We start from the raw sequence: 10566 nt of genomic DNA on the forward strand, positions 1-10566 counted from the left end.
AAATGTGGAAAAGTTTTGTGGGACCGCCACAAACGGCTACACCATCACAGACGGCTCCAGTCAGCAGGAGGCAACGTTTCCGTCAGATGGTGACAGACTACTTGTCGTGCCCTGTTAGTGTTCTCCCAGACGGCTCTTCCCTGTTCAAGAATTGGGTCTCTAAGCTGGATACATGGCCAGAGCTTAGCCAGTATGCATTGGAGGTGCTGGCTTGCCCTGCTGCCAGTGTATTATCGGAACGTGTCTTTAGTGCTGCAGGTGGTGTGGTAACAGACCATCGCACGCGACTATCCGCCGATAATGTTGACCGGCTTACTTTTGTGAAAATGAACAAGGCCTGGATCTCACCTGAATTTGCCAGTCCTCTTCCAGAATAAATAATTGGCTGGCAACAGGATCCAGGTCTCCTGTTGTGTTCATGTTTCTATGACCTGAACTTTATTTCCTGGGCTACAGCAATGCCCGTTGTTGCTCAGAAGTGCTGTCCACACAGACAAAACACTCGCTCATGTGTAAGTGGGGTTCGGTAACATCAGCTGATCCCCTGCTGTGTGTACGGCAAACTCTCCTGCTGCCTACAACTTCTGACTACCTCTGATTTAATATGTTCTCTGATTTGCCCTCTGTCTCCACTCTGTTTTGAGTATTTCCTCCGGCCTACAACACTGCCTGTTTCTGCTCTCAAGTGCCGTCTGCACAATCCACACTTGTTCCTGTGGTACCTGGGTCCTGTAACATCTGCTCATCTCCAGAGTTGAGCACGGCAATGTCTCCTGCTTTGTCTACAGTCATGGCCAAAAGTATTGACACCCCTGAAATTCTGTCAGATAATATTCAGTTTCTTCCTGAAAATGATTGCAAACACAAATTCTTTGGTATTATTATCTTCAATTAATTTGTCTTAAATGAAAAAACACAAAAGAGAATGAAGCAAAAAGCAAAACATTGATCATTTCACACAAAACTCCAAAAATGGGCCGGACAAAAGTATTGGCACCCTCAGCCTAATACTTGGTTGCACAACCTTTAGCCAAAATAACTGCCACCAACCGCTTCCGGTAACCATCAATGAGTTTCTTACAATGCTCTGCTGGAATTTTAGACCATTCTTCTTTGGCAAACTACTCCAGGTCCCTGATATTTGAAGGGTGCCTTCTCCAAAGTGCCATTTTTAGATCTCTCCACAGGTGTTCTATGGGATTCAGGTCTGGACTCATTGCTGGCCACCTTAGAAGTCTCCAGTGCTTTCTCTCAAACCATTTTCTAGTGCTTTTTGAAGTGTGTTTTGGGTTATTGTCCTGCTGGAAGACCCATGACCTCTGAGGTAGACCCAGCTTTCTCACACTGGGCCCTAAATTATGCTGCAAAATTTGTTGGTAGTCTTCTGACTTCATAATGCCATGCACACGGTCAAGCAGTCCAGTGCCAGAGGCAGCAAAGCAACCCCAAAACATCAGGGAACCTCCGCGATGTTTGACTGTAGGGACCGTGTACTTTTCTTTGAATGCCTCTTTTTTCTCCTGTAAACTCTATGTTGATGCTTTTGCCCTAAAAGCTCTACTTTTGTCTCATCTGACCAAAGAACATTCTTCCAAAATGTTTTAGGCTTTTTCAGGTAAGTTTTGGCAAACTCCAGCCTGGCTTTTTTATGTCTCGGGGTAAGAAGTGGAGTCTTCCTGGGTCTCCTACCATACAGTCCCTTTTCATTCAGATGCCGACGGATAGTACGGGTTGACACTGTTGTACCCTCGGACTGCAGGGCAGCTTAAACTTGTTTGGATGTTAGTGGAGGTTCTTTATCCAACATCCGCACAATCTTGCATTGAAATCTCTTGTCAATTTTTCTTTTCCGTCCACATCTAGGGAGGTTAGCCACAGTGCCATGGGCTTTAAGCTTCTTGATGACACTGCGCACGGTAGACACAGGAACATTCTGGTCTTTGGAGATGGACTTGTAGCCTTGAGATTGCTCATGCTTCCTCACAATTTGGTTTCTCAAGTCCTCAGACAGTTCTTTGGTCTTCTTTCTTTTCTCCATGCTCAATGTGGTACACACAAGGACACAGGACAGAGGTTGAGTCAACTTTAATCCATGTCAACTGGCTGCAAGTGTGATTTAGTTATTGCCGACACCTGTTAGGTGCCACAGGTAAGTTACAGGTGCTATTACTTACACAAATTAGAGAAGCATCACATGATTTTTCGCACAGTGCCAATACTTTTGTCCACCCTCTTTTTTATGTTTGGTGTGGAATTATATCCAATTTGGCTTTAGGACAATTCTTTTTGTGTTTTTTCATTTAAGACAAATTAAATGAAGATAACAATACCAAAGAATTTGTGTTTGCAATCATTTTCAGGAAGAAACTGAGTATTATCTGACAGAATTGCAGGGGTGTCAATACTTTTGGCCATGACTGTACATTCCCACTACTTGTAGTGGAAATGTGGACAGAGCAGGAGACATTGCCTGACTCACCTCTAGGGAGAAGCTGCTGTTACAGAACCCCAGTAACACAGGAACAAGTGTGGGTTGTGCAGACGGCATTTCAGAGCAGCAACTGGCGTGGTTGGAAGCCAGAGGAAATACTCGAAACAGAGTGAAGACAGAGGCCTAATTGGAGTACGTTGACAGTTAGTAGTAGTCTAGAAACAATCGCAAACTGCCACCAAGTAGGCCTCGGCCTACTACCTGATTTTCCCTGGGCTCCGACACCGCCAGTTGGTGCTCAGAAGTGCTGTCCGCACAGACAAAACACTCGCTCATGTGTAAGTGGGGTTCGGTAATGTCAGCTGATCCCCTGCTGTGTGTATGGCAAAGTGTCCTGCTCCCTCCACAGTCAAACAACCTCAGATTTACACCTGGCTCCAAGTAGGCCTCGGCCTACTACCTGATTTTCCCTGGGCTCCGACACCACCAGTTGGTGCTCAGAAGTGCTGTCCGCACAGACAAAACACTCGCTCATGTGTAAGTGGGATTCGGTAACGTCAGCTGATCCCCTGCTGTGTGTATGGCAAAGTGTCCTGCTCCCTCCACAGTCAAACAACCTCAGATTTACACCTGGCTCCAAGTAGGCCTCGGCCTACTACCTGATTTTCCCTGGGCTCCGACACCGCCAGTTGGTGCTCGGAAGTGCTGTCCACACAGAAAAACACACTCGTTCATGTGAAAGTGGGGTTCGGTAACGTCAGCTGATCCCCTGCTGTGTGGAGGGCAAACTGCTGCTGCCTCCAAATTGTAACTACTTCAGATTTAAACATTCTCTGATTTGGCCTCTGTCTCCACTCTGTCTCTAGTATTTCCCCTGACCTCCAACACCGCCAGTTCCTGCTCACAGTTGCCGTCCACGCATTCCACACTTGTTCCTGTGTTCCTGGTGTTCTGTAACGTGAGCTGATCCCCCAATGTGTGTCCGGCACTGTCTCCTGCGCTGTCCACCTTCCCACTGCAAGCGGTGGGAATGTGGACAGAGCAGGAGACATTGGCAGACAAACATTAGGGGATCTGCTGACATTACAGAACACCAGTAACACAGGAACACGTGTGGATTGGGCAGATGGCTACTGTACGCATAAACTGGCGGTGTTGGTGGTCACGTGAAATCCTGGAAACAGAGTGGAGACAGATGCCTAATTGGAGCACGTTGACAGTCTGTTGTAGCCTACAAACAATCTAAAACTGCCACCAAGTAGGCCTCGGCCTGCACCCTGGTTCTCCCTGGGCTCCAGCAACGCTAGTTGGTGCTCGGAAGTGCTGTCCACTCAGAAAAACACACTCGTTCATGTGAAAGTGGGGGTCAGTAATGTCAGCTGATCCCCTGCTGTGTGGAGGACAAACTGCTGCTGCCTCCAAATTCAAACAACGTCTTATCTTAAACTGCCTCCAAGTAGGCCTCAGCCTACAAAATGACTATCCCTGGGCTCCAACATCGTCAGTTGTTGCTCGGAAGTGCCGTCCACACAGAAAAACACACTCGTTCATGTGAAAGTGGGGTTCGGTAACGTCGGCTGATCCCCTGCTGTGTGGAGGGCAAAGTGTCCTGCTCCCTCCAAAGTCAAAATACCTCAGCTTTACACCTAGCTCCAAGTAGGCCTCGGCCTACTACCTGATTTTCCCTGGGCTCTGACACCGCCAGTTGGTGCTCAGAAGTGCTGTCCGCACAGACAAAACACTCGCTCATGTGTAAGTGGGGTTCGGTAACGTCAGCTGATCCCCTGCTGTGTGGAGGGCAAACTGCTGCTGCCTCCAAATTGTAACTACTTCAGATTTAAACATTCTCTGATTTGGCCTCTGTCTCCACTCTGTCTCTAGTATTTCCCCTGACCTCCAACACTGCCAGTTCCAGCTCACAGTTGCCGTCCACCCATTCCACACGTGTTCCTGTGTTACTGGGGTTCTGTAACATCAGCAGATCCCCCAATATGTGTCCGCCACTGTCTCCTGCGCTGTCCACCTTCCCACTGCAAGTGGTGGGAATGTGGACAGAGCAGGAGACAGTGGCAGACACACATCAGGGGATCTGCTGACATTACAGAATCCCAGTAACACAGGAACACGTGTGGATTGGGCAGACGGCTGCTGTACGCATAAACTGGCGGTGTTGGTGGTCACGTGAAATCCTGGAAACAGAGTGGAGACAGATGCCTAATTGGAGCACGTTGACAGTCTGTTGTAGCCTACAAACAATCTAAAACTAAAACCAAGTAGGCCTCGGCCTACACCATGATTGTCCCTGGGCTCCAACAACGCCAGTTGGTGCTCGGCAGTGTCTTTGGCACGGGTACTCCCTGTTGCCCAGCCTGGTTCCAGCACGCCTACTGTTTCCGGGTAGTGTCAAGGTCACTATGCCACCAATCCATTGTCCTGTCGTCTTGCGGCCGGGTTAGCCGACTCTACGGTGCCTGCAGTTTAGGTGACTCCTATGTGGGCTGCGGGAACTTGCACTGAAGGCTGGATCCGTAGTGCCAATGGGACATGGACCCCCTGTAGGACTGTGGGTTTTGGTAACTGCGGCCGGCTTGCGGCCTGGCTACTTTGCTTTGAATGGGTACCTTCTGCTACCCACCCGGGTTCCAGCACTGTCTGCTGGTTCTCGCCACAGCCTTTGGCCTAGGTGCCTCCATCTCGGTATCCGAGGTCCAGCACCGTCAGCTGGTCCTTGGTAGTGCTTTCTAGCACAGGTACCTCCTGCCTAGTAACCGTGGTCCAGCACCGTCAGCTGTTGCTCGGTAGTGCCATTGGCTCTTGTAGCTTTTGCTACCCATCTGGGTTCCAGCACCATCAGCTGGTTCTTGGCAGTGTCTTTGGCACGGGTACTCCCTGTTGCCCAGCCTGGTTCCAGCACGCCTGCTGTTTCCGGGTAGTGTCAAGGTCACTATGCCACCAATCCGTTGTCCTGTCATCTTGCGTCCGGGTTAGCCGACTCTACGGTGCCTGCAGTTTAGGTGACTCCTATGTGGGCTGTGGGAACTGGCACTGAAGGCTGGATCCGTAGTGCCAATGGGACATGGACCCCCTGTAGGACTGTGGGTTTCGGTAACTGCGGCCGGCTTGCGGCCTGGCTACTTTGCTTTGAATGGGTACCTTCTGCTACCCACCCGGGTTCCAGCACTGTCTGCTGGTTCTCGCCACAGCCTTTGGCCTAGGTGCCTCAACCTCGGTATCCGAGGTCCAGCACCGTCAGCTGGTCCTTGGTAGTGCTTTCTAGCACAGGTACCTCCTGCCTAGTAACCATGGTCCAGCACCGTCAGCTGTTCCTCGGTAGTGCCATTGGCTCTTGTAGCTTTTGCTACCCATCTGGGTTCCAGCACCGTCAGCTGGTTCTCGGCAGTGTCTTTGGCACGGGTACTCCCTGTTGCCCAGCCTGGTTCCAGCACGCCTGCTGTTTCCGGGTAGTGTCAAGGTCACTATGCCACCAATCCGTTGTCCTGTCGTCTTGGGCCGGGTTAGCCGACTCTACGGTGCCTGCAGTTTAGGTGACTCCTATGTGGGCTGCGGGAACTGGCACTGAAGGCTGGATCCGTAGTGCCAATGGGACATGGACCCCCTGTAGGACTGTGGGTTTCGGTAACTGCGGCCGGCTTGCGGCCTGGCTACTTTGCTTTGAATGGGTACCTTCTGCTACCCACCCGGGTTCCAGCACTGTCTGCTGGTTCTCGCCACAGCCTTTGGCCTAGGTGCCTCCATCTCGGTATCCGAGGTCCAGCACCGTCAGCTGGTCCTTGGTAGTGCTTTTTAGCACAGGTACCTTAGTAACCGTGGTCCAGCACCGTGGTCCAGCACCGTCAGTTGGTCCTCAGAAGTGCCATTGGCTCTTGTTCCTTCTGCTACCCATCCGGGTGCCAGCACTGTCTGCTGGTTCTCGCCACAGCCTTTGGCCTAGGTGCCTCCATCTCGGTATCCGAGGTCCAGCATCGTCAGCTGGTCCTTCGTAGTGCTTTTTAGCACAGGTACCTTCTGCTTAGTAACCGTGGTCCAGCACCGTCAGTTGGTCCTCGGTAGTGCCATTGGCTCTTGTTCCTTCTGCTACCCACCCGGGTTCCAGCACTGTCTGCTGGTTCTCGCCACAGCCTTTGGCCTAGGTGCCTCCATCTCGGTATCCGAGGTCCAGCACCGTCAGCTGGTCCTTGGTAGTGCTTTTTAGCACAGGTACCTTCTGCTTAGTAACCGTGGTCCAGCACCGTCAGTTGGTCCTCGGTAGTGCCATTGGCTCTTGTTCCTTCTGCTACCCATCCGGGTGCCAGCACTGTCTGCTGGTTCTCGCAAGTTTCTCAGCCTTCTTGTACCTTCTGCTACATTTCCAAGATCAAGCTTTTTGAAATTGTCTTTGGTAATCCTTATTGATCTCCATGACGACGACCCTGATGACGACGACCCTGAAGACCACACCAAAGAAGACCAGAAATATGACCCTAAATAATAAGACCAAGAGGACAAAGAACATGAAGACAACCACCAAGATACAGAACAAAAGACAGAAGAACAAGAAGCAGAAGAAGCAAAAGCAGAAGAACAGAAAGCAGAAGAACATTAAGCATAAGACTAAAAATCAGCATAGAAGAAATCAAAATTATAAGCAGAAGAAGACTAAGCAGTAAATGGGGGTGAGTCCGTTCCTCCTCGTGGTGCCCCTGGAAAATGCCTGCTGCTGCAGGCCAAACTGAACGCGGACAAATCCTGTTGTAAATCTTTAGTGACAGGCAGAACGTAAGGTGTAATCTTATAACTTTTATAGATAAGTACTACAGGAATGCCTGTCACCATAAGAAAATGAAGACAAAGAAGAATAGGAAGAAGATGAAGAAATAGCATATTAAAATTGATAATAGCTGAATAAGAAGAATATGAAGAATGGAAAAAAAAATTAATGGGAAGAAGATGAAGAAGAAGAAGATGTGAATAAGGTGAAGAAAAAGTTGATGAAAAAAATGCTACTGCTGCGGATCATGAAGGAGAAAGTGTGGGAGAAGTACAAAAGAACGTGAAGAGCATGGAAGTTGTGAAACAAACATATCTGACAAAATATAAAAAAGGTTAACATAGTCAATATCTTTTTAACTCCGAACGTACTGAAAAAAAAATTGGAATTAATGCTATGCCATGTGATTTGAATAAACCACTATGCTTTTAATGTCTCCTCCACCTCCCACAATACATTCTACATGATTCTTATTTGTTTTCAATTATGTAGAATTAGCCAACAAGGAAATAAAGGGCTTTTTTCAATTCCGATACCGGAAGTCCCATTGACTTGAATGGGACTTCCGGTATCGGAATCGGCGATACCCGATATTTTTTTCGTATCGGGCGATACCATCCGATACGATATTTTTGGGTATCGAACGGTATCGCTCAACACTACTGATAAGGTGTTGGCTTTTTTAGCAACCACTCTGCAGCCGTTAGATAAAATGCTATACAAGACCTCATCTTCAAACAGAATAGGTAGATGTTTTAAGATGAGTGCTTTAATGGTGTTAAACTGAGAACTATATTGGATAGAGCAAACCATCTTATCTCGATTTTTATCATTATTATATACCTTTGGTAATAACAAATCATGTCTTTTTTTCTTTTGTGCAATTTTCTTTGCTCTATCAAGACACCAATTAGAGTAACTCCTCTTGCTAAGCTTGTTGCAGCATGACTCAATTTCTCCTTTCAGGGCATTGTCATCCCTGCAATTTCTAGTGATTCTAGTGAGCTCCCCCACTGGTATAGATTTAATAGTGTGCCCGGGGTGGCTACTAGATGCATGTAGGATGGTATTACCAGAAAGTGGCTTGCAGAATGTAGCAGTGCTGATGACAGCACCTGCAATACCTTTTAGTTTAAGATCCAGAAATGAAATTACATGTGGATCCGTTATGAATGTAAATTTGAGATTGAAATCATTAAAGTTGAAATATTCTATTAGTTCTGGTATGGCAGATACATCAACACTCCAAATAAGGAGTGTATCATCAATGAATCTGCCATACCAAAAAATGCTAGCCAAAAATGGATTATTATCAGAATACAAAATTACCTCCTCCCAGTGCGACATAACAAGATTAGCCACCGATGGCGAATGTTTGCCGCCTATTGATACTCCTCTGCATTGTAGAAAAAAATCTCCATCAAAAAAGAAATAATTGTGAAGCATTAGGAAATAAATAACCTGCATGATGTAATTACACAATTCATTAGTATAGTTACTATATTTATGCAGGTGAAATTCCAATGCTCTGATTGCAACATCTTGAGGAATAGAGGTGTAAAGAGCAGTAACGTCACAGCTAATCCACTGAAAATCACTATTCCAAACTACATTAGAAAATTGATGCAATATGTCTTTTGAGTCTCTCAGGAACCCCGGCACTCGTGTAACCAGAGGCTGTAGCAAAGAATCTACCCACTGGCTGAGGTGTTCCATGAGAGACCCAATGCCTGAAACAATTGGGCGCATAGGGGGTGGTGATATATTTTTATGGACCTTAGGAAGCCCATAGATTGTGGGAATAGTTGGAGAGTCAATTTTTAAAAAATCTACCTGAGCCTTTGTCAGAACACCCAATGCTGCCCCCTCTTCAATTAGTTTGAAAATTTTTCTTTGAAAATCCTTTGTAGGATCATGAGGCAATTTTCTATATGTAGAACTGTCACTCAGTAGAACATTCATTTGATCTCTATATTGCGCAGTGTCCATGATCACAATCAAGCCTCCCTTATCTGCACTTTTGACTGTTATTTCAGTAGTTTTCTTAATTTCATCAATAGCTTTTCGTTGTTTGTAGCTCAAGTTGTTATTTTGTTGTTGAGTTTTGATTGAAGCATCCAATTTTCTAAGTTCACACTCCATAACTCTCTGAAACTTGTCCATGCATTCTGCTCTGGATTGGATAGGATAAAAACTCGGATTTTTTATGCATAAATATTCTGCTTGAAAAACATCCTTAGACACAATAATATTAGTAGAGTCTAGTTCATTCAAATTTTTCAATGCCATTTGCTCAAAAATTAAGACCATTGTATTCATTTTGTGCAGGGATTTTCATAGCAATAGAGTCAGGTTCGTGTGCAAAAAAATGCTTTTTAACAGTTAGATTTCGTACAAATTTATTTATGTCCAAAAGTGTATTAAAAAGGTTGAAATGTTGATCTGGTGCAAAACTTAATCCCAATGTCAATACCTGAAGTTGTTCAGTTGTTCCGTTGTAAGATTGTAGCCAGAGATGTTTAAAATATTAGAAAAATAATTTTGAGAGGTTGAAGCTATTTTTTGTTGTTGCGGATTGTCATCCGTGTATTTATTGCGGTGCTTCCGGCCCCTCCGCCTTTTGCGTTTTTTGAAAAATACCTTTTAGGTTTTCTATAGTAAGAATTGGTGTTACTCATGCCATTCATGCTGATGTCACTCTGAATATCATTTGAGCTAATATCAGTGGATTCCACATCTGAGGAGCTAAAGGAAACCCGTCGTTCAGGTGTGTTAGAAAAAACATAGCTGCATTTTAAAACTGACCTGGGAGTTTTTTGAGGTTTCTGCCATCTTCCCCATTCATAAACTTGATTCATCTGATAATCATCCAAGTCACGCTGGAACTTATTCCGCTTACGTTTTATAATAATTTCTTCCAACTTGGAAATAGATTTTTTTATGTTGGCAAGTTCTTCCTCAAACTTAGCATTATTATTCGACTCCAGCTTTGACTTAATTTGGTCAATTTCAGTTTGAAAATCCTTTAGCTTGGTGGACTCATATTTCATGATTAATTGCATGAGCTGTATAGAGCAATTGCTGAGAATCAGATTCCATTCTTTGACAAAGTCTTGGGAGTACACAGTAGTTGGAATCTTTTTTATGCGTAAACCCCTTGGAATCATGTTTTTATGGACATAGTTCTCAAGGGTTGTATAGTCCCACCATACTTTGGTTTCATTAATCATTGTTTTCTCTAACTTGCTAATATCTGTTACAAATGGATCAGATTCCAAGCAACCTGCAAATGTGGATGCATCTGAAGTAAATAATTGAGCCGCTTTGCGCACTCTTTCTGGACTTGTATTCATTATGATTTATTCAA

Source organism: Dendrobates tinctorius, unplaced genomic scaffold (genome assembly GCF_039654945.1).
Source record: "Dendrobates tinctorius isolate UK_male_01 unplaced genomic scaffold, ASM3965494v1 ptg000045l, whole genome shotgun sequence".
In the NCBI taxonomy this organism is placed as follows: Eukaryota; Metazoa; Chordata; class Amphibia; order Anura; family Dendrobatidae; genus Dendrobates; species Dendrobates tinctorius.